This window comes from Arvicanthis niloticus, chromosome 1 (genome assembly GCF_011762505.2).
Source record: "Arvicanthis niloticus isolate mArvNil1 chromosome 1, mArvNil1.pat.X, whole genome shotgun sequence".
In the NCBI taxonomy this organism is placed as follows: Eukaryota; Metazoa; Chordata; class Mammalia; order Rodentia; family Muridae; genus Arvicanthis; species Arvicanthis niloticus.
In genome coordinates, this window is record NC_047658.1 from 120,209,533 (window position 1) to 120,233,309 (window position 23,777).

The following is a 23,777-nucleotide window of genomic DNA, read 5'->3' on the forward strand; positions in this document are numbered from 1 at the left end:
CCCCCCTCCCCTAAGCAAACGCAGCCGAAATAGCTCAGTTGGGAGAGCGTTAGACTGAAGATCTAAAGGTCCCTGGTTCAAACCCGGGTTTCGGCAGTGATTTTACATGGCGGCACAATCACGTGAATGTAATTGAATTTCCTTTGTGAACTCCACCTGCAGTGTAAGTTACACTTTAGAAACGTAGTCCATTTTGTAGACATTTGTGTTCTTTAACTTATTTCCCCTTTGAGGTCACCAAGGGTCCCCGTTTCATGTTCGTATAGCATAGTTAGTGTGCTCTGATTTGCACTCAATGGAGCGCAGCTGATTTCTTGATGACTTCACCCTTCTTTCGGGGTTCCTACAAGTTGCCTGACAGCTACGAGCTTTGGGGCTCAGGCTGGTCACAGGGTGTGGCTGAGCTGGGTCCGATGGTTCAGAAGCCCAGGTCACAGCCTGGCCCCTTTTGGCACAGAGGCTTTGTCTATCTGAGCTAACAATAACCAGGACCCGCAGACGAGTCGTGGACGGAGTGCAGGCAACGAAGGAGTGCTTTTCTGGTTTAGGTCTACAGTAGTGTTATTACTCCAAATGTAGCACTCTTGGTTAAATATGAATTTCAGAGACATAACCCTTTAGAATAAGCAGTGCCCCAAATTTTGCGAGGAACGTATAAAGCAAGTATCGTTGTTTTCGTGGAGTTCGGTTGTAACTGGGTGCCTTGTATTTTCATTTGTCACATTGAAAACCACTATTACACAGCCTCCTGTCCCCCTGTTCAATGTTCATTCACTTTGTGTCCCAGCAAAGATACCCAGACTCCAAGCATTCAAGATAAACTGAATTTAAGCTACCCACAGTTCTACTGGACTTTGGTAGGAAACGAGATTCTGAAGACTTTGAATTGGATTCTAACACAAAACACAGACAAACCCCGAACGTGCTAGGGTGACGTGTTAGCAATGAAGCAACGCTCACTGGGGGAAGCAGAGCCTCCTGTGTAGCCGGGTGCCAGGCTGAAACATGGACAGAGAAGAACACACACTGTGCTAAAACAAACCCCGAAGCTTTCGGTAAACCGACCTGTACACTTGCTAACCAAAAGGCTAGATGATAAGGTACTTTATTCACCAAGTCATTAAGTTCTTGATGGAAAGATGTGTTTTGGTTAGAGACTCTTGAAACTCAAATGATGACCAGAACAAATCAAAATGGCCATCCAATAAATTAGGCAGTTCAAACTTTGGATGGTGGATGTCTCATGAGTTATGAGTATTATGTGTCAAGTCGGCTGTGTGGTAGTGGTTGGTTATTTGGTTATTTGGTTAAATACCGGTCTAGATGTTTTTGTGGAGTGTGTGTGTTTAAAAGATATAATCAGGGTCAGCAAAATGGCTCAGTGGGTAAATGTGCTTCCTGCCAAGCCTGCTGAGCTGGATTTATTTCCCAGGTTCCACTTGGTGGGAGGAGAAAACTGTCCTGTGACCTTCATATAAGCACTGTGGTATATGTGCACACCCCCCTTCCATGCATAAATAAATGTAACTTAAAAAAAGTAAAAACTATAAATAATATTCAAATCACCCCACTTTGAGGGAGGCCAGTTATTCTCCATTTGTCTTCGCTCCATGCAATCATTTGAAACCCTTAAGAGCAAAGATGACTTTCTAATGAGAAAGGATCTCTGAAAACTTGGGTTCAGGAATACCTGCCTGAATCTCTGGCTGACTGCCTTGCTCCTGTGTTTGGAATTGAGACTGCTTCATTACATCCAAGCATTTGCAGCTATTTAGACTGCCAGCCAGCCTGTCCTGCAGGTTTTTTCTTTTTCTTTTTTTTTTAAATTTTCGAAGATATCATGTATACACACAATGAAAGGATCATATCTATTCCCCATTTCCCTCTCCAACTCTGCTCATAAACCTCCAACACATCCCCACCCAAATTTTCACCTCTCTCCTCCCTCCCTTCCTCCCTCCCTCCCTCCCAATAAATCCAGTGGATTATGTGCATGAGTGTGTGGTGCCACACACTAGAGCATTGGAAACCTCCCCGTCACCACATCTTCAATGAGGTTTGATTTCCCCTCCTCTGACAAGTGTCCGCTGCTGATAGTTCCGGTGTGGTGTGGGGCCCGGAGATCACTCCTCTATCTAGCATGGACTCTTAGGCTGGCTTGATTCTGTCAGGCCTTGTGTAGGTAACCACCGACGCAGTGCGCTCATGAACTTGATAGGCAGGTCATGTTCAAAAGATAGCATTAGGCAGCACATTTCCTCAGCCTCCAACTTTCTTCCGTTCTTTCTTCTCTTTTGCAGTGTTCTCTAGGTGTAAGTGGTGGTGGGGGTGATGCAGTCTACTTGAGAAGAAGCTGCCCTGACCAAGGTTGAGAGCAGCCTAGGTCTGTCAGTGCCACGAGCTATTAGGACTGAGGAAGTTTGGGGCCTTACAGGTTTTGAACTTAACACTTCCACAACTGTTTGAACTAAATCCTTAAAATATCTCTGCTTCCAATTCTATTTTCATCTCTGTCTCTAACCGTATCCAATCAGTTCTGCTGCTCTGGAGCAACCTGACAGCTTGCTTCAGCATCTCTTGCACACAGGTAAGGGGAAGGTTGGGATCTTTTTAATAAAATGGGAGTCATTCATGCCTAGGGAATGTTGCACCTTTGCCCTGGCCATGTTTCAGCTAGAGGTGGAGGGAGGAAACCTGTGAGAAGCACTGTGACCCAAGCAAGAAGGGCATAGATGACAGCTGAATGACCTCACTTAACTTACAAGGCATAGTTTAGATGCCTTCATCCACCCACTCAGCAGCATGATGCCTTACCAGCTGGTCACAGGGAGCACCCCAGGGAAGATGTGTGACAACTACATTCTCCAGGATGTAATAGGGAGGAGACCATGTCACACCCAAACATGCTGCTTTAGCATAAGGTTATCAGTCATAGGAAATTAAGCAACCAATACAATGAAAAGCTCTCTACCTTTTTTTTCTAATTGTATGCAAGAGGACATACATGCACAAAGGTTTCTTTCCTCCCGTCTCTATCTTGAAGGACAAAGGTTGGACAACTAAAGATAAACACTTATTGGCTTACAGATTGCACCAGAGGAATCTACCCAACAGACTTCCTTAGCTACCTTTATCTGCCATTAATTTCCTATATACCTACTTTCCCACAATGTGTTCCTCTGGAGACACGAGGTCCTTTCCCTTTATCTTGTCACTCATCCTAAAATATTTTATTATTATTAATTATTATTTCTTGTTGAAGGTACTATATATACTGGAACTATGGGCATTTCTCGAAAAATCACCTATTCTCTGAGTATCTCTCCGGTGTCTCTGGGAAATGCACGTGTTAATACACTTGTTTTCTCTTGCTTTTTCCTTTTGTTAAAAGAACTGCATCTTAGAACGCAGCAAAACGGATTATTTTTCCTCTTTGCCAGGTGTTTGGGAATAAGGAAGGAATAGAAAGGGAGTTGACATTCTATTTGGTAAAAGAAGAGCACCCACCAGCAAAGCCCCAGAAGACTGTGATATGCTATAAAAATAAAATGCAGTGTTATCAGAGAGGAGGGGGTAGGTACAGCGAGCCCTTGGCGTTAGAGCTGCGCGTGCGCAAGGCCGGCCCCTGGCCGGGACAGGTCGGGGCGATGACCGGGTGGGGGCGGTGTTTAGGCTCAGACTTCGGGTATGTTAGGTCGGCTCTTTTTGGCTGTGGTGCTGCGTACTTGTATTTTTGGGCACCCAGGATGGGTAGGAGGAATCGAAAATTGTGTGTTGAACGGAAGGGCGTCCTGATGGCATAACCCCTGGTTTCAGTTTGGGTTTAGGGGAAAAAACCGTGTAGTTTGGCAATTGTTAGCAAGTGGCTTCTGCTCACTTCATGCACTTTTGCAGAACTCAGGGTTCATAGTTAGGAAACAAACTTCTAAGTAAAATGGCATGTTTGATTTAAGAAGTCTGAATCTATAGGGAACGCACCACTCCATAATCTAGTTTGTTTTCTTCCCTCTTTCACGTGATCTGCCCGGAAATTATTAGACCTAAAGGAAAAACCTAACAATCTCCTACATTAATAGTGGCTCAGAATAAGCCGTAGGAGTCTTCAGATACCGAACTGAGCTCTTTGTTCGTGAGCCCGGATAGCTCAGTCGGTAGAGCATCAGACTTTTAATCTGAGGGTCCAGGGTTCAAGTCCCTGTTCGGGCGCTACTGTTTTTGTTTTGTAATTGGGACAATTAAGCTTAGGGAGCTAGACGTGTCTGGTTAAAAAAATAATAATAAATAATAATAATAAAAAAGTGAATATTCTGGCGACCACACCACAAGCTCAACTCGTTCTTGGGAAGGAGCTCGAAAGGTCGGGCGACACGCCAGCAACCGCTTTGCCTCGGCCAAGTGCGCGCGGCTGGCTCTCGGTTTCCCTTTGCTGTCCCACCCCGCTCTCAGGAAAAAAAATGCTTCTCTGGGAACTGAAACCCCACATAGAACAGCCTGCCTCTTCACACCAGGTCCAATTTCTCCTGCTCTGAAATGTGCTCCTGATTTCTGGGAGATGCTGAAGCCAAGGTAGAGATGTCTGTTAGTGGGAGAAAGGGGCCCATAGGAGAGTGCATTCAAGGGCTGGGACAAATCTAAAAGTGACAGTGCACATCCACGTCAAATTCATACAGTCTCATCCATATTCTTACAGGATTTTAAAAGCTTGGCTTGTAAACCCAAAATGTTTGCAAGTCCTGAGGTGAAATAGTTTTCCCTGGGAGGAGAAGACAACGCTAGTTTAAATGCAGATTGAATCTTCCTTGATTCAAGCAGGCCACAGAATGAAGCCGACCTCCTCAGTCCATGGGGATGAGTACAGAATGAGACAGGCGCCCTCTAGGGACGGCAAAGCTGGAGGTGGAACTCGAGTGTGAGGCAGGGTCTTCACCGGGCTCACAAGAACGCTTCGTGCAGGGGCCACACAGATCCCGCAGTGACCTCCTCTTCCTCACTAACAACAGCCTCCTCAGAAGAAAAGGAATAATTATCTTGGCTTCCTGTGATGACTAAACGAGACCAGAATGCTCTCACATGCTTAGTGGAAGCCACAGGAAAGCAGGTGTATGTGATAATTACTAAGAGCTTTTACTATAGTGATGAAATCAAATCAAATCAAATCAAATCAAATCAAATCAAATCAAATCAAAATAAAACAAAAATACATGCTGAAACGGGTAAGGAGCAGTTTCAAAGAAACACATACGCTCAAAATCGCAGGCCTATGGCTCCGAGACTTGGTTGGTTGGAATTTGTTAAAGGAACAGCTTTGGTCACTCATCCAAAGAAGAGGGGACAGCTCTTTGAAAAATCACCATGATCTGAATTCTGGGGGAAGGGACACTCATTGTCTTCAGTTCTGTAGCCACCGAGGCGCTCACTAAGTTGTAAACGATAGTTCTAAGTCCACGGTCACACAGATAGCCCTGGTTAAAGTCAGTAGGTCTCAAAACCCGCAACCAAACCGAAACACAAATTCAGAATACATGAATATGGGAGAGACATTAACTAGGGGACTGGGAGGGAGACTAGAGAGGTTAGGGGGTTACAGCAATCAGAATAAACTTCATATATATGTGAAATTAAAGTACATATCCAACAACAGTTGTACAAAGTCATTTCATCGCTCCTCGTTCCCACCATTTTCAGGCCAGGCTGCTTCCCCTTTACCCTCCCGCTGCCTCCTTTCAGCTATAGTCTGCATGAGTCCTTCGCTGAAAGGTGACAGATTAAATCCCGAAGTTTGTCACGACCTGACCTTTCAGGCCTCAGGCAGATTTGGGTGATTGAGAGCAAATTGGTTACTGTGTTTAAGAATTATGATCACGTCGACCTTCCAGCAGATGTGAGGGATGAATGGGACCGTAAGGCTAAGCTATACACACCAGGTGCTCTTCGGGACCCTGAATAAAGGTAGAGACAGCTTAGAAACTAAACGAAGGTAACTCGGAACACATCTCGACATGACAGGAATTAATTTTGTTACTGTTCTTAAAACTGCAGAACTAAAAACGGTACATCTCTAAAAATGAAATTAAAAATTCAAAAACTGGAGGTGAGGTGCCTTTCTTTCTTTCTTTCTTTCTTTCTTTCTTTCTTTCTTTCTTTAAATTTCCTTCGGAGCAGGGATAGAGGCTTTCACCACGTTGAAACAGCTGAGTTGGGGAGAGCTTTAGGCTGAAGGTCTAAAGGTCTCTGGTTCGATCCCGGGTTTCAGCAAGTTTCTATTTTCTTGGTATTTCTGTCTCTAGAATCCGGAACTCCTTCCCAACTCCAGTACAATAGCCATCCTTGTGAAGACACAAAGATTCTCTTTGGGAATGTGAGGCAAAAGACCAAGCAAAGATTGCTGCTGCTGCTTCTTTTTAGTCATCAGATGATAGGGTCCTAGCTGTGATACATGGCTCAAAATCTTATATGATGGAAGCCGACACGTCGACAGAGTATTATCGTTCCAATGGCAAACCAAAAGGCCGATTGCTTTAAAGTTCACCCCGGGGAACCAATAAGCTTATTAGGGTTATTTAGAGATCATGGATGAGGGTTATATAAAGGCAGGAGCATGGATGGCCCCAAAGCAGCCGCATTGTTTGGAACCCAGTCTGGTTCCTCAATGGCCCTGTAACATGGAGCCTGTCCCACTAATCTATTCCAACTGTATGCTCTAGCTTCTCTCTGAGGTCACTCACAGAATTGTATGTGACCGAAGGGGTGGGGTGATTGGACAAAGACCCCTTGACCCTCTCCGGCCCCCTTTTCTAGGAGAACAGCAGCCAACAAGCTCAGCTGTGATGACGTATCGTTGAACTCACGAAGATGGTGGCAGCTTGGCTCGGAAGATATGCCCATACAAGACAGGCCTGATACACCAGCTGAAGTCTTGGGTCTGTTTGCCCAATCGCCACCTTATGTTGTCCCTTTGCTATGACAGGCTTGAAGATAGTCCTGGAAGTATTTGCCTACACAGCCAAGTCTTCTGCTAAGTCGGGACCCATCAGAGCGCACAGGCACAATCTGGCTAATGAAGTGGTCCTAGCTGGAGACTATACATTCTGCATCTTCATTTAAAATACAGTTTTAGTAGCCTAGTCTTCAAGCTTCGCCTTTAAAAAGGGGCATCAGAACACATTCTTTGTTGTGTAACGTTTTTTGATTGCTTTGAATACAAAAATCGCTCACAATATCATGGTAACAACAACCACTTTCCGAAACACCCCTCGCCCGCCCAGTCCTTTCTTTTATTTATATATTCCCACTTCAAGTGAAATTAGTCTTAACTCAAGGTCTTTCACTCATCCTGGCTAGGATATAGGAGCCTAAAACAACTTCCGCCCGAACAGGGACTTGAACCCTGGACCCTCAGATTAAAAGTCTGATGCTCTACCGACTGAGCTATCCGGGCTCTTGGCAAGCACTTTCTTCCTAGTCTATCCACAGTTAAAATTAGGCCTAGAGTCAATTCTTTCCAAGGAGATTGAAAATCTTTAGTTTTTTCCTATTTCTTCAAAAACTCACGATAAGTAGGCTTGGAGTGAAATCAAGTATATCTTTCTCCTTCTTTCTTATCACATGTAGCCTATAAAGATTAAAATGACTGGAGGTTCCTATTTTGTGCATTTCACGAGAGGATCGCCCCATATTTTAGACCCTTATGTGGAGGCCTCCTGAGCTACTTGGAGACATTTCTGATTCCAGGGTTTTTTTGTTTTTGTTTTGTTTGTTTGTTTTGGCACTCTAGAGCGCCTCGTGGGTGTATAGTTTGGACTTAGGTTTGCATTCGACATTTCTTGAGCGTACGCCGAGTTCCAGGATCTCGGCAAGCTCTTGAGGCTGCAAAGACCCAGGCTTGGTCCTGTGTCGGAAGGACCTCAATTCCTAAGCCCCCAGTCACGCTCCGAGGGACATTTGCTGGTATTGGATAATCACAAACGAGTTAGGTACTTCTTATAAAGAACTTATGGGACCGTAAACATCTGCTGTCGAGTCTAAGTTCAACTGAGAATACTAACACCATGACCCCCGGAGAGGGGCTGCCTGGCCGGGCGGTCAGCCTCCGGGGAATTACGAGCCTCAGGCGTGTTGCCCTCGGAACCTCAGGACCGACCTCCATGCCTTGCTGGAGAGCTCGATTCACAAAAGATGTGGAGTCACCGCTGAGTGAAGTTGAGCAGGCAGATCCGTGCCAGCTGTCTCCAGCGCAGACCAGCGTGTCAGGCTCCAGAGCACTGAGGCCACTCGGCTCTTTCGGTGTCATCAAGGGTTACTTGTGTGGCACACTCTTGCTGCCGGTAGAGATGTAATCCGAGCTGCTTTCCATTTAGCTGCTCCCCATCCCACTTTCGAATGCCCCGTGGTTTGCCCAAGTCTGGTTTGATTCTAACAGATGACCCGCAGAGATGTTTGGTTAGCCGCTGAAGGGCTGGGGGATATCCGTCTGCCCTTTCGCTGTGCCCACCTCAGTCTATCTAAAACACAGGGCCATCTACCTTAAACAAATACTTCCTGGGTCTGTCTTCCGTCCCAGCATGGTTCTGCTCTGAGGACAGTAACTACTGTTCTGGTAGAGTGACTAACTGCCGGGCTGTCCTTGAGGGAAGACGCCGCGAAATTGGTCCCCGAAAGTAAATGTCCAGATGATTGAGCTTCCTGTTTATTTTTCTGCTGTTTCTCTCTTCTGTCACACCTTATAAAGACCTTGCTTTCTATTTTTTCCTTTTTAAATATTTTACTTATAAATTTTAACTTTTAAACTTCTCGCACCCCGGTTTTCTAGCTATCAGAAAGATACTCGGCATGTGGCTGGGTCTGGAGCGTTAAGCTGTTGTTCACTACCTCGTGTCTTCAGTTCTTTGTCTTGGTCCTAACGTCATAAGGTGCTGGGGCAGGAAGAAAAAGGGGAAGAGAAAACAAACAAAAAAACTCAAGTCTACCAGAAGTGGGGTTCGAACCCACGCGGATATAAATCCATTGGATCTTAAGTCCAACGCCTTAACCACTCGGCCATTCTGGTATCTGAAAGACCTAGTTTTTATTTATCAGCAACTGAAGCAATACTGCGAGGTTTAAAAGTTTCCAAAGAACGGTAAAATTATTATTTTTTTACTCATGTAAAACAAAACAGTGAAAAACAAGGTCACAGGGGAGGGATTACATCTCGTTCATTACTTTATTTCCGTATACAATAGCAATGTGACTATCGCTGGAAAGGGATTGAGGAAACACTCCGGTGGTAGTAGCGAGGTTCCTGATACTTCCAAAGAGACCGACGCAGGAAACGACTGCGATAACTTTCCTTTTTTATTTTAATGGGTGTGCCCGGCAGGAAGTTTTAATAGTCGTGGACTTTGGTTCACTTTTTGTTTTTCCTAACTGCTGTAGTCCGTTCTTCTGTTATAACTCTCTTATTAAAATAAAAGCGACTCTGGTGGGACTCGAACCCACAACCTTTGAATGCCTTCAATTTGTCTAGAAGTCCAATGCGCTATCCATTGCGCCACAGAGCCAGGTGTGCTCTTTTCTCCGTAGTCTCTACATCAGAGCAGGAGCGTCGACTCGGGGCGGAGCTCTCGCTTCCTCCATTAACAGAGGAGTGTGCAGCGGGGAGCGAGCAGAGCGGCGGCGCTAGAAAACCCCAGGTCCTGTTGGAAGTTCGCTGCGTAGGGAACAAAAACGTCTTGATCCCAAGTCCCACCGTCACCATAGTTCTCTGTGTAGTTAGTCTAGCTGGCACACACCGTACCCGCCCGGTTCCATAGTGTAGCGGTTATCACGTCTGCTTTACACGCAGAAGGTCCTGGGTTCGAGCCCCAGTGGAACCATGTGGTGTCCAGAATATTCTTTTTTTCAGGTAGTTATTTCTGCAGCCAGCCTCGGTTATTAAATTTTGCTTTTGACGCATCTTAATGATACTTTGGAATCTCCTTTTGAAAGCACCCGTTTTTTTCGGTGTTGAAAAATCTATGTTCATTTTGAAACGTTTTCTTTTAAAAGAGCAGATTACAAACTTTTAGTCGTTATCAGGTTAGTTTTTGATCCAGTTATTCTCTTTTCATTACTTAGTCTGAGAAGTCCACTGTGGCACGTGGTTCCATAGTGTAGCGGTTATCACGTCTGCTTTACACGCAGAAGGTCCTGGGTTCGAGCCCCAGTGGAACCATTGTAGTTTCTCTTTTGTTATTAATTCCCTATCAGTTTAATTCCCTCCCCCACCCCCCAACCCCACCCCCCAGAATTTGAGTTTTGTGCGCGAGCATTTGGGTCCGGTATCTATAGCCGGTCCGCTGGCGTTCTCCGTAGGTCTCCCCCTGCACCCGGAGCCGGTGAGACTGCCCCCTCGTGGCCTCTTCTGGACGTGCTGGTGAGGAGACACTATCTCCTCACCTCCTGGTGTCACTGTGCCTGTGTGGCTTTCAAAAAGTAGGTTTGGGTGTCTGACTCGCCTCTGGCCGCTTTTAAAAGTTGCTTCCATTGCGAGACGGAGCGCGCCTACAATCTCTGCTTTAAAATAATTAAAAGTTGCTACTATCAGTGCTGGTTAATTACAAGCCTCCTGGTCTCATATTGATCTTACTGATATAAAAGTACGTATTGAGACATTAATGTCAGGCACAAGGGAAGCGATTCAAAATCCTCCCTTTCATTTTTAATTGTCAAGTTTCTTTTGTGGCTCCTAGAAGTCTCCTACTATTATTCACAAGTGCATCTCCTTACGGTGCACTTGGTAGCAGAAATTTCACATGGACCGAAGATTTAAACATTAGAAGTGTTTTGTTACATGGTCACCAAGAGCAAACAGCATAATTTTTAGAGCGTAATTTCAAAATAAGAACAGACTTTTTCAAGCAGAAAAAGTTAAAAAACCTGTAAATGATAACTAAAAGTATGGCGAATTTAATGGTGTAAAGACATTCAGATGTATATTGATGTATATCAGATGTATATTGCAAAGACAAATGGCAAGGCTGGGAAACATGTTTGCAAAGCCTGTTCTAGCCCGGGTCTGGGGCAGGGGTGGGGAGGGTCTCAGTGGTGGGATTCGGGTGGGGGGAGCGTCTCGGTGATGGGTTTGGGATGGGGACAATCTCAGTGGTGGGTCTGAGGTGGGAGAGGGTCTCAGTGGTGGGATGGGGGTGGGGAGGGTCTCAGTGGTGCAGTTCAGGCAGGCAATCGCCATCTTTGGTAAAACTGCTGAGTTCCGTGAGCACAGTGACTGTCACGTGCAGAAGGTGGCATATGTTCTTCCTGCTCCCTCTTCAGAGATGGTCTCAGCCCTGGGGTGGGTGGATAGATGACTCAGAGTCAGCGACTTATCTCAGCACTTGGCTGGTCAGCTTCTCTGGCCCAAGCAGAGTTCTTAGCCAGAGTCTGTGTGTAACTCTTGGGGGAGTTGCCTATCTGTTGTGTCCCTGCTTTCCTCTCTGCAAAGGTTGAGATTACGATTCTCAAGAGGGTTTGTCTCTCCACAGAGTCAGCACAGACTTAATATCGTTGCTATTATTTTGGCAGGCACATTTGACACAGTTTGAGAACACTGGGTCTTTCTTGGGAAACTGCTACCTGCTAAATATGTCAGATATTGGTGCAGTGGGCTCATTTCTTTGGCTTCTCTTCCTTCTGTATACTTAAACACTGTTTTCCTTTTCTTTTCGTAAATTTTCTTTTCACTTTTGTTTTTCTGATACAGGGTATCTCTGTAGAATCCTGGCTGTCCTGGAACTTACTCTGTAGAACAGGCTGGCCTCAAACTCAAAGATCCTCTTGTCTCTGCCTCCTCTGCTGGGACTAAGGGCATGCACCACCACTTTCCCCTTTTTGAAATTTGAATTAAACTGTAATATCACCTCTCTCTTTCCCTTTTCATTCTCCAGCCTCTCCCATTTCTCTACTCTTCTCACTCTGGAATTAATGGCCTCTTTGTCTGCAATTGTTATTCTCTCTCTCTCTCTCTCTCTCTCTCTCTCTCTCTCTCACACACACACACACACACACACACACACATACACACACACATACACACACACGAGAGATTTGCACATAAATATATAAATACCACACTGAGCCTGTTTGCTGTTGCTTTTATGTATCCCATTTTGGGGTGACCACTTTGTACCAGATAAGCAAATACAGGCAGCCTCTTTCTTTCTCAGTAGTCATTGGTTGCTTGTAGTTTTTCTGTCTAGGGCTAGTTTTTGTACCCAGAACTAGGTATCTTGGATTTTAGAGGGGAAGGTAAGGCTATCACTTTACTAGGCCAGCATAACTCCCAACCAACTCTAAACACTGCTCCTTACAACCACAGAGCTCTCACCCTCATCAAAGTCGCTTCTCTTTGCAGCAGATGGAGACCCGTACAGAAATCCACAACTGGTCAAATACAGTGATTAACTGCAGGGACCTCAGCCCCAGTGGCTACAGCTCCAACACAACTCTTACATCTGCAGTTCAAGGAACATCAAAGAAGAGGCGACAGAAAACTTGTAAAGGCAAAAGGACCAAGAGATTGCGTCTCCTAGAAATGACAGGAAAGCCTTGATACCGCCACAATATGTCTCCCTACACAAGAGGTGAACAACGACATCATCAGTTAACAGTGTTTTTACTTTAGGTGTGTCTCTATCCCATCTACCCTCTTTACATGGGTCAGAGTGCATTTTAGTGACTACATCTTAACTTAGACACCCTTTTTCACCCTCTAAAAATTAATTCAGTTATTAAAATTTACTAAGAAATTAAAAAATTATTATAATAAAGTATTATTGATAAATTGGTAAATTATTAATGCATAGCCACCTTCAGACACACCAGAAGAAGATGGTTGTAAGCTACCATGTGGTTGCTGAGAATTGAACTCAGAACCTTTGAGAGATCAATCAATGCTCTTAACCACTAACCCATCTCTCTAACCCTTTTAAGTGCCTTTCTAAAGACCCTCTTTTCCAATAAAATCGTAATTTGGGGTCCAGGAGTTGAGATTTCAACACATGATTTTGGGGTGGACATAATCCAAATTAGCATAAACTGTCCAAAATGGGCTGCCATTGCATTTATCTTGAGAAACTCTGCAGCTTGGCTACAAACGCTTCGATCTTTTCTCTTTCTTCACATCACCCAGACCACTGCCAGAGTGGTAAACACTTTTTAAGTAGCAGATTCATTGAGCACTTCTCAATCCTGGAAAGCGACTGCTATCTCATTCTTGGACTCCAGCAGTGCCTCCATATCTAGTCTTACCTTACTCCAATCAATACTCCAACCAGAATAACTTCTCAGAATATAGGCATCACACAGCCCTTTATTTCCCACCCCCTGAAAGCACCCTGAGACTTGATCTCCACGGCCACCACACTTCTTGCTTTGCTTTCTTTCTTTTATGGTTGCAGTTTTAATGCATCTCTAAAGTCCACGTGTTTGAAAATTGGTTTCTTAGTGCAATAACACTGTAAATATGGGGTCTACTGAGAGCTGTTTAGGCCATAAGTGACACATCTTTGTGAATAGAGTAATATTGGTTATAAAAAGCTTTGAGACAGTCAGTCATGTGACCAGATGGGACACCTGGATCTTGAGCCAAATACATTTTTGTTCACTGTAAATTATCCAAGGCTGAAGCACTCTGTCACAATAGCACAGAGTGAACTCTGATGATTGATTTTGATGGTCAGTTTGATGAGATTTAGAATCATCATGGAAACACCTGTATGAGGGAATTAATTGAGGGTGTTAATAATAGGTTAATTTGAGGGGAGAGGACACACCCTCGATGGGAGGCATCCTTACATAGCTGGGGTCCTGAGCTGAATAAAAGGGAGAAAGTCAGCCACTGTCTGTGTCCCGACTTCAGGTGCATCGTGGCTACTCTCCTCAAGCACCCGCCACCAGGCCTGCCCTACCAGATAGATTCGACTCTTGCACTGCACGCCAAAAACAAACTATTTCTTCCTCAAGCTGTCCTTGCCAAGCACTTTGTCAGCACAAAGTAATGACTAAACAAACTAAGGTACTGGCACTACAATCTTCAGTAAGTTAGTTATTCTTCCTCCTCTACCTCATTTTCTTCCTTTTAAAAATATCCTTTGCAATTTCATTTTTTAATAGATTTATTTTCGTTTTAAGTTCTGATTCTGTGTTGTGCATGCAGCATACGTGCAGTTGCCTATAGAGGCCAGAAGAGGGCGTCTGTCAGATCCTGTGGAATTGCAGTATGGGTGCTGTAATAGAAATTCCAGTCCTCATGATAAATCAGTAAGTTTTTACTGCTGAGCCATCTCTACAGCCCTGACTGTCATCGTTCAAAAATTATTTACTAGTTTATATTTATTCTACATGTTTGGATGTTTCAACTGGATACATGAGCGTGTACCACATGCATGCCCGCTGCCTGTGGAGGCCAGCAGTGGTCATTAGATTCTCTGAAACTGGAGTTTTGGATGGTTGTGAGTCACCATGTGGCTTCTGGGACCTGAATCTAGGTCCTCTGCAAAAAGTCCTAACCACTGAGCCATCTCTCCAGTGCTTCCTTCACCCCACTGTCATTCTTAAAGGCCTCCTAACCCGCTTTCAGGTGCTTTAACTTCTTCCAAATGATTTCTTGACTTCCATCCCTGGGTCACTAGGCTGGGTCACTCCTTGCTTCCAGCTTTCATTATGTTTTGTGTGTCAAGGGTTGAGGCCTATTTGAGAAGTGGCTTTGAGAAGCCTGACTAGAATTCAGACAAAGAGACAGACATAGTTTCTGAGGCTCCAGTCTGTAAGAGGCACATTGTTCACTTACTTGAATCGGATGTGTTTCTGAGGCAATATACTTTTAAATGGTGTTATTGTAAAAGTTTGATATTCTTATGAAGTAATGTCTATTCAAGCTCCTTTGTAATTCAGTTTCATTGATCAAAGAAAGGACCCTTTTGGATCTTGTCTTTGAAGGTTTTCCAACAAAGCACAGATTTACTTGTGGGAGAATACCTTACTAGAGAATGCTTAAGCTTCAAAAAAGGGACTTATCATAGAGAAAGATGTAAAATTGGAAGCTATCAGGTATTAAGAAGGTACAAGAGAAAAATCTTAGTGGTTATTGGTCAGGCAAAAAAAAATGTTAAATAGTACACAAAGATATGACCTATTGTCTTAGTTAGGGTTTTAGGGCTGTGAACAGACACCATGACCAAGGCAAGTCTTTTAAGGATAATATTTAACTGGGCTGGCTTACAGGTTCAGAGGTTCAGTCCATTATCATCAAGGTGGGAGCATGGCAGCATCCAGACAGGCAGAGCTGAGAGTTCTACATCTTCATCTGAAGGCTTATCCCAGGCAGCTAGGATGAGGGTCTTATAGCCCACACCCATAGTGACACACCTAATCCAACAAGGCCACACCTCTTAATGGTGCCACTCCCTGGACTGAGCATATACAAACCACCACACCTATATATGAAAAAACTCCACTTTGCATACGTGAAAAATGAACATTCTCTCACTCCTCTGAGGACATGGTGAAGAGAAAGAAGGGAAGTAAAGCAGAAATTCACTGACAACCCAAGGGATCCCCAGGGCCTTCGAAGACTGAAGCATTAGAGAGACTCTCTTGTCCCCTGGGTCCTTCACAGCAAGTTTAGTGTGGTGGTTTGAATGAGAATGGGCCCCATGGGCTCATCATTTGAATGCTTGGTCCTCAGCTGGTGGAACTGTTTCAGGAGGATTAGGAGACATCCCCTGGTTGGATGGGGTGTGTCTGCGGGTGGGCTTTGATGTTTTAAAACCCATGTCATTTCTAGTTACTCCGGCTCTGCCTCCTGGTCATTGTCTCAACATGTAAGCTCTCAGCTACTGCTCCTGTATGAGTAGCCCCATGCCTGCCTTCTGCCATGCTCCCTGCCATGATGGTCATGGAACCATGAGTCCCAAATTAAATGATTTCTTTTATAAGTTTCCTTGGTCCTGATGTCTTTTTACAGCAATAAGAAAGTAACAAAGACACGTGGTTTCTGCTCTGTTCTCAGCTTGTAAACAAATAGCACAGTTTTAGCAAGAATCCTGTAAATTTGGCTCAAGTGCTATGGCCCCAGTTGCTTACTCCATTTGGGGAGGTGTAGGAGGTTTGGTCTTGCTGGAGGAATGACATCACCGGAGATGAACTTCGAGGTTTCACTATCCCTGAGCTCTGTCTCTGTTTCCTGTTTGTGGGCTGAGACACGAGCTCTCAGCCGTTTCTGCCAACATGTCTGGTTGCTGCCATGCTTCTCTGCTTTGATGGGGATGAACTGGTAAATCTCAGGAAACATAAGCTCCAAATAAACTTTCTTCTTTGAGTTGTTTTGGTGGTGGTGTTTTATCAAAATGATTAAAAAGCAAGTAATTTACTAATTAAAAATAACTCACAACTTTTGAAATGTCTATCAAAAGGACTTGGAGGGGCTGGAGAGACAGCTTAGTGGTTAAGAGCATATGTTGCTTTTGCAGAGTCCCTAGGCTCAACTCCCAGCACCCCTGTGGTGGCTCACAAGTATCTGCAGTTCCAAGGAATCTGATGCTCTCTTCTGACCTCCCAAGCACCAAGGACCAACACGATACACACGCTCATACACACACACACACACACACACACACACACACACACACACACACACGGGCAAGCACTCATGTAAATCTAATTAGTACATCTAAAAAAACAAAACCAATTTTAGCTACACAACTGACAAATAAGGTTGCTATTTTTTTTGTGTGTGTGTGTTTTTTGAGACAGGGTCTCACTCTGTAGCCTTGGCCAGTCTCAAATTCACTATGTAGACCAGGTTGGCCTGGAACTTATTGAGAGCCATTTGCCTTTGCCCTTTGAGTGCTGAAATTAAAGGCAAGAACCACCATGCCCAGCTTTGGAACTAAATCTTGTTCTCTATTTCTTCAGACAAAGACAGCAGCATGGACAATAGACTGGGCTGGTGAAGTGGACAATGGAATCTGGAGTTAGTGACAGTTGTGAGCTGCCGTGTGGGTGCTAGGAATTGAACCCGAGCCTCCGGAAGGGCAGCCAGTGCCTCTAGCTTTCAGAAAGAAGATTTTTGTTTCTTTGTTTGTTTTTTCCTTAGCTTCAACCTCTTGTACACAGTACATCAGGCACACCAAGAAACTGTGGACAGGGTAGGATGCCTTTCTTCCTGGAAGGCTGTAAAGTGATGAGTTTTGTAAGTACCAGAAACAGTATGTACTGTTTGGTCAGGTGAGGGCAACCAAGTGCCTTTCATGACACTGCAACAGAGAAGCGTGTCCGCCCCTCCCCTCTCTCTGTCTGAGGAAGGTGGGGTAATGGAATGTGTACTTATTTAAGAATCAGATATCTCAGATCTAGCTGTGCCTCCAGCATTAATTAGATAGGAAAATTTTTTGTTGAAATCTGAATTCTTTCTTGCATTTCAAAAGGGCAGTTTAGAAGCTTCTTTAGGAAAATGGAATGGAGATCTTCCAATGGAAAACCAGTTCTATTAGTTCCAAGTGAGGAGAAGTGGCTGGGTTTTATTAACTTTACTCCGGGTGCCTGGGAGGCCATTTTACTGATTACTTACTGGACAATACATTGTGCAGACACAATTCAAGAATCAAGTCATGAGCTGCAGGTAACCTCAGTGGCAGAGTACTTACCTAGCATGTGTGATGCCATAGGTTTGCTGGAAGAGACTATTTCTTGGTGTCACACAAAGCACATGTACAAAGTGACGGTAACCCTGCAAGGCGATTTCTTTTTGTAAAAAGGGGTGCACTGATGTGAGCTATAACATGCCATAACCCAAACCCAGCAAGCAAGCACACTGGAGAGGGAAATTCACTTTGTTTTTGTGCTAATTGTGATTGTCTGTGTCTCATCTCATTGATGGGAACATGAGCTCATACTAGGATGTGATTGTCTAATTTACAATCAGCTTAAGAGGAAGGATGTGATAGTAAAGTCTCAGGGATATTGGGCACATAGACAGATATGTAGGGATTTCATGAGATGGGGGATGTTTATGGACTATTGGCCTTTGGTATGTTAGCCCCTTTTAATAGAAAAGAAATCTCATAAGTTCAATTTCTAGCACTACACATACAACAATAAGCCAGAAACCAATAAAAAACCCAGCAATCCCTAAATAAAAACAACACTCCCATCAGATAAGATCAAATCTTCTCCTGGACTCTATTTTCTTATGAGTAAAACAAAGTGTTCGAGTCTCACAAGCATTTGTGTACCTAAGAGCTAACATTTTATTTTTTATTGCATGCATGTGTGTCTTTGGGTCTGTCAGAGACCAGAAATGTCAGATCCCCTGGAGTGTTGTGAGCTGCCTGATGTGGGAACTGGGAATTGAACTCAGATTCTCCGCAGGAACAGCAAGGTTCTTAACTGCTTAGCCATCTCTCCTGGCTTCCTGGGTAGGGGGCTTTGTCCACTCCATTGCGCACATCTCTCTTGATCCAGCTTCCTTTCTGTGGACCCAATGTTGATGCTTTCTACTGTGATGTCCCCCAGGTCCTCAAGCTCCATGATTTGTAAAGAATCAACAATTTATATAGCTAAGGCTCTATGTTGTCAGCAACCTCACCATGAGGAAACCCTAGAAAGACTACTGTCTCTAGAGTTTTGAGGACTCCACTGTGCAGTAAGGATAGACACCGACAGATAAACATCTGCTCCATCAAGCAGATGGAAGAAAAACACTGCCTATTGATTAAGGTCTTTTGTCTTTAAGTTCTGAGTTTTCTAATTGGAGACTTATAATAGTATGCATTACTTTTAAGAAGGTCGAAGTCTTTTTCTGAGTCTTTTTATGGCTGACTTCTTTTCTTGGTTTCTCAGGGTACAGATCATTGGGTTGAGGACAGAATGATGACAGTGAATGTGACAGAGACAGCTCTGTCCATGGGGAGGGCAGTAAAAGGTTTGTCATAGACATAAATGCAGGGCACAAAGTGCAGGGTGACCACAGTGATTTGGGTACAGGTTGAGATGGCTTTTCTCTGTCCTTTCCTGTGTGTGACTTTAGCATTGTCAAGATGACTGTGTATTTCACTAGCAGAAAGACAAACCATAGGGTAGAGATGCAAGACATTGATAGAAATCATTAAGACTTCAAAGCAAAGGTGTTGGTACAGGTGAGCTCGAGGACCTGGGGACATCACAGTAGAAAGTGTCAACACTGGGTCTACAGAACGGAAGTGGGAGCAGGAGGGAGATCTGCACTATGGAGAGGACAAAGCCACCCACTCAGGAAGCCACAATGAGGGTTGAGCATCACCCCCTACTCCTGATGGTCACATAGTGCAGGGGCTTGAAGATGCCATGTATTGATCAAATGCCATCACATAGAGAGAAAAAAATATCTGCCCCACCAAGCAGATGGAAGAAAAAGATATGAATGATGAAACCATTGAAAGAGATGGTCTTTCTTCTTGAGAGAAGGTCCACTAGGACTTTTGGAGCAGTGATAGAGGAGAAGCAGATGTCTAAGGCAGACAGGCTGTGAAGCAGGAGGTACATGGGAGTGTGGAGGTGGAGCTCCCAGGTCACAGTGACCATGATGAGGAGGTTGCCCAGCACAGTTGCTGTGTACACCAAGAACGAGAAAAGAAACAAGACCAAACTCAGCTCTTGGACTGCGCCTGTCAGTCCTTGAGAAACAAATTCTTTGACTCTGCTGTAAGTGATGCTCTGTACCATTGGCTCACATTTCCTCTACTTCTGTCTCCTGGGGAGGAAATACTTTTGTTATGGAAGAGTACATCATCAAAAGTAAAAGGAATGAAAGAGGGTGCATTTCTCTATATGGAGTCACCACAAATGGACTCAGCTAGGCAATGTAAGGCAAACCAATATGTGTGTGGTGTTAGCAAAGAATCCTTCATCATATGTCCTTTCATGTGCTTGCTTTAGCAAAACATCCTTCCACTAGTGTCGGCTTCACGAAAACACTTCTTCATCTGTTTCATGTTTGCCCCAGCAAAACTCCATCTGACACAACTGACTTTCCAAAGAAGCCAGAAGTTTCCACTTCAGACAGGAATTTAGAAAAAGTGAACACAATTCTTCGTGTGGGGCATTTTATCATATCTATTTTTTTTCTTGTTGATCTATTTACATATTCAGAAGTATCATAGAGATAAAAAAAACCAAAAAACAAAAAAAAAAAAACCAAACCAAACCCACCACAGTTTTCTTTGTTCTTAAGATTATCATGTTAAGATTATTATTCATTTGTTTTTATCTTTTCTGTATGTGTGGGAATGTTATGTGTGTGTTCCTGTGTATATGCATGTGTATGTAGGTGCATGTGCCCATGCTAACGGAACGAGGAGGGCAGAGGTTGCCATTGGGTGTCTTCCTTGCTTACTCTCCACCTTACTTTTGAGATAGTGTCTCTCATCTGGTAGGCTTAGACTCCTGAGCTGTTAACTATTCTTATGGCCAAGAACTAAACACTTCCCTGTGTGTTGCTGACATGCTCGGTTGCCTTCCACTCTTTTTTCTTTGTAAATCTTCCTGATTAAATTGCTTTCAGATTTTTTTTTTTTTATTTTGCAATAATTTGTCACATTTTTCTTCTAGAACTCATGAGCTCTTTTGGTATCAAGAGAGGTGGTTAAAAAATATATAACCAAATAAACAAAAGGACAACTTAAAGGCAGGCTAGGTAACCAGCTCATGAAAGTATGTCTCTGGTGACAGGATTTTTTTTTTTTTTTTTTTTTTTTTTTTTTTTTTGCAGAGGACGGAAGAAGATGGGAGAGCATCTGGGTGACAGCCATTCAGGAGATGATTCTCTTCCTGACAGACTGACTGATCACGGAGTGTGATGAGAGGAAGACAGACTGTGGAGCAGGAAGTTCACAGGGATGTGAGATGTGAGAGAGTCACGGGTGATGGTGCTGAGGTTTCCTGTCAGAGTTGTCACACCAGAAGCAAGGCAGATAAAATCTAGCTCAGCTCTTGGGATTGAGCAATCTCCAGGAAGCAAATTCTTTCATTGTGGCACAATTTCCCTGATCCTTCAGGTCACATATCCCCTTTCAAGTGCATCTCTGGGAGAATAACAGTATAAAGACTGTATTATATGGTCTAAATTTTAATGTGGTTTGGACTTAAGGACTTAAGGAGGGAAAAAAATTTCCTTCCTCTCTCCTCCCACTGGTCTCTTTCTCTCCAGGGTTTCTCTCTATAGCTCTGGCCATCCTGGAACTTGTTTTGTTGCCTTGACAGGATGGCATTGAACTCAGAGATCCTCCTGCTTCTGTCTCCTGAGTGCTTGGATTAAAGGTATACAGCACTGCCTGGCAAAAAATTCTTTTAAAATGCATGTTCTGTGATTGCAGTTTAAGACGTAGATATTACCTGAAAGATTACCCAGAATTCTGACTCAGTCATTAAGCAGGTAGATTCTGTCACTAACTCAGTGCAATGGAAGAGACAGAGACCAATTCTGCACAAGAAAGGATATCTAAATAGCAGTTAAAAATTATAACAGGTGATCTTACACACAAGAAGGACTAGAATAAAAAAGAGGAAGGAAATTATTATTGTTTTATTTATATATATATATATTCCTTCTTTTTATTTAATCTCCTTTTTTACACTCGAGATTTTATTCCCCTCACAGTCTACCCTCTGACTGTTCTATGTCCTATACCTCCTCTCCGTCCCCCTGTCTCCATGAGGATGTCCCCAACCTCCCAATTTCTACCCCATCAGATGTCTAAACTCCCTGGGGCCTCCAGTCTCTTCATGGTTAGGTGCATCTTCTCTGACTGAACCAAGACCTGGCAGTCCTCTGCTGTATATGTGTTGGGGGCCTCATATCAGCTGGTGTATGCTGCCTGGTTGGTGGCTCGGTGTCTGAGAGATCCTAGGGCTCCAGGTTAATTGAGACTCCTGGTCCTCCTACAGGGTCGCCTTCCTCAGCTTCTTCCAGCTTTTCCCTAATTCAACCACAGGGGTCAGCAGTTACTGTTCATTGGTTGGATGCAAATATCTGCATCTGACTCTTTCAGCTGCTCTTTGGATCTTTCAGAGGGCAGTCGTGATAAGTTCCTTTTTGTGCATGCTCCATAGCCTCAGTAATAGTGTCAGGCCTTGGGGTCTCCCTTTGAGCTGGATCCCATTTTGGGCCTGTTGCTGGACCTTCTTTTTCTCAGGCTCCTCTCCACCAATGGAGAAGATGAAGGAAAATTATTTAAAAAAATGTAACAATAATAAAGCAAATGAAAAATACCAAGTGAATGGTGAAGGTTTGGGACCTACCAGGACCCTTACACAATGCAAGTGCTATGTGAGATTGGTTTGGCATCTTTACTGCTTAATTATGTAACTCTGCATGTATACACACACATATGTGATATGTATCTTTATACATTATATTCTGTAGAGATCTATTTTTATGTATTTCTTCTAAGGATATATATTTATACTGATGTCTGCCAAGAGATAGCTGGAAAAGTGTTCATATCACAATTTCCTGAAATCAGCAAAGGACACATAACTCCCCACTGATAACAGAAAAGACAGTGTGGAGCTTATACAATACACAGCAGCAATAAGACTGGTGACCATTGTAACAGTATAAGTGAATTTTCAGACATTGTTATTCTAAGTAGCCTATGTACCAAAAACTAAACATGCTTTTGTTTTATTAATGTAGACACATTTGAAGGGAGCTTGAGGGAGGAGCCTAAGGAGTTTATAATGTATCAACCTGGTGCTTGGTACAAAGGCATTTTCAATTTTGTGTACAGATTTATTGAACTGTGCATGCAAGTGCATTTTCTATATATAAGTCAATTCTATTTCAAGAAAAAGTTAAAATTAAAAATCATGTAATACTTGGGAGGTAGGAGTAGAATATCTGTGAGTTCTAGATCAACGAGAAGTATGTAAAACCCTGTCTCAAAAAAATAGCAAATATGTGACTATTTCCTCTGTAGAATCTTAGTGGCATGTCTAAAGAGTGACTTCTGTGGGCTAGATTGATGACTCAGTGTTTGTCATGCCATGTAGTGATCAGCTCTTGCTTGGATCCTAAGAAGAAGCTGGGAAGGTATGGTATAGACTTCCGGTTATCCCAGACACCAGGAAGTAGAGATGGGGGAATCCTGGATGAGTACCAGATCAATCAGGACTATACAGTGAGACCCTATCTCAAAAAAATTAGTAAATATTGACTATTTCCTCTGTAACATCTTAATGGCATGTCTAAAGAGTGACTTCTGTGGTTCTGGATAGATGACTCCGAGTTTGTCATGCCATGTAGTGATCAGTTCTTGTTTGGATCCTAATAAGAACCTGGGAAGGTATGGTATAGACTTCCGGTTATCCCAGACACCAGGAAGCAGAGATGAGGAAATCCCTGAGACAAGATGCTTAGCTATACCAGTTTAATTAAAACATTCTGGGTTCAGAGAGATCGTCTCAGAGAATAAAGTGGAGATCAATCAAGGAAGACATAGATGTTAACCTCTGTCCTCTGTATTGTATGCAAGGTGCATTTGTAGTCCTGTATACGTATGTGTCCCTGCCCCCATTAACAAACTTTATATAAAACAAAATGTAATGGGTCATCCACTTTGATAGCAGTTACTTTTCCTGTTGTATAACTGTAGTCTTCACCAATTGCTGTCAGAGTCACCTTTAGGTTTTTAGCTTCCAGATGGACTTCAGGTCTTCTCAGTCTCGTTTGTTACTTGGCTAACCTCAATATCCACACATAGATGTTTTTATTCTGAATGTAG

At 43.6% G+C, this 23,777-nt stretch overlaps 7 non-coding genes and 1 pseudogene across 7 annotated transcripts; 4 read left to right on the forward strand and 4 right to left on the reverse strand.

Annotated features, from left to right (window-relative positions):
* Positions 1-23: 23 nt before the first annotated feature.
* Positions 24-96, forward strand: Trnaf-gaa (transfer RNA phenylalanine (anticodon GAA)). Its single transcript has one exon. It is a non-coding gene; the product is annotated as a tRNA-Phe (tRNA).
* Positions 97-4,133: 4,037 nt separating this feature from the next.
* Positions 4,134-4,206, forward strand: Trnak-uuu (transfer RNA lysine (anticodon UUU)). The gene has a single exon. It is a non-coding gene; the product is annotated as a tRNA-Lys (tRNA).
* A 3,159-nt stretch (positions 4,207-7,365) lies between these two features.
* Positions 7,366-7,438, reverse strand: Trnak-uuu (transfer RNA lysine (anticodon UUU)). Its single transcript has one exon. It is a non-coding gene; the product is annotated as a tRNA-Lys (tRNA).
* A 1,525-nt stretch (positions 7,439-8,963) lies between these two features.
* Positions 8,964-9,046, reverse strand: Trnal-uaa (transfer RNA leucine (anticodon UAA)). Its single transcript has one exon. It is a non-coding gene; the product is annotated as a tRNA-Leu (tRNA).
* Positions 9,047-9,452: 406 nt separating this feature from the next.
* Trnar-ucu (transfer RNA arginine (anticodon UCU)) lies at positions 9,453-9,539 on the reverse strand. Its single transcript is given in 2 exon segments — positions 9,453-9,488; positions 9,503-9,539. It is a non-coding gene; the product is annotated as a tRNA-Arg (tRNA).
* A 242-nt stretch (positions 9,540-9,781) lies between these two features.
* On the forward strand, positions 9,782-9,854 carry Trnav-uac (transfer RNA valine (anticodon UAC)). Its single transcript has one exon. It is a non-coding gene; the product is annotated as a tRNA-Val (tRNA).
* A 265-nt stretch (positions 9,855-10,119) lies between these two features.
* Positions 10,120-10,192, forward strand: Trnav-uac (transfer RNA valine (anticodon UAC)). Its single transcript has one exon. It is a non-coding gene; the product is annotated as a tRNA-Val (tRNA).
* Positions 10,193-18,795: 8,603 nt separating this feature from the next.
* On the reverse strand, positions 18,796-19,719 carry LOC117723490 (olfactory receptor 4D11-like; annotated as a pseudogene).
* Between the last annotated feature and the right edge of the window lie 4,058 nt (positions 19,720-23,777).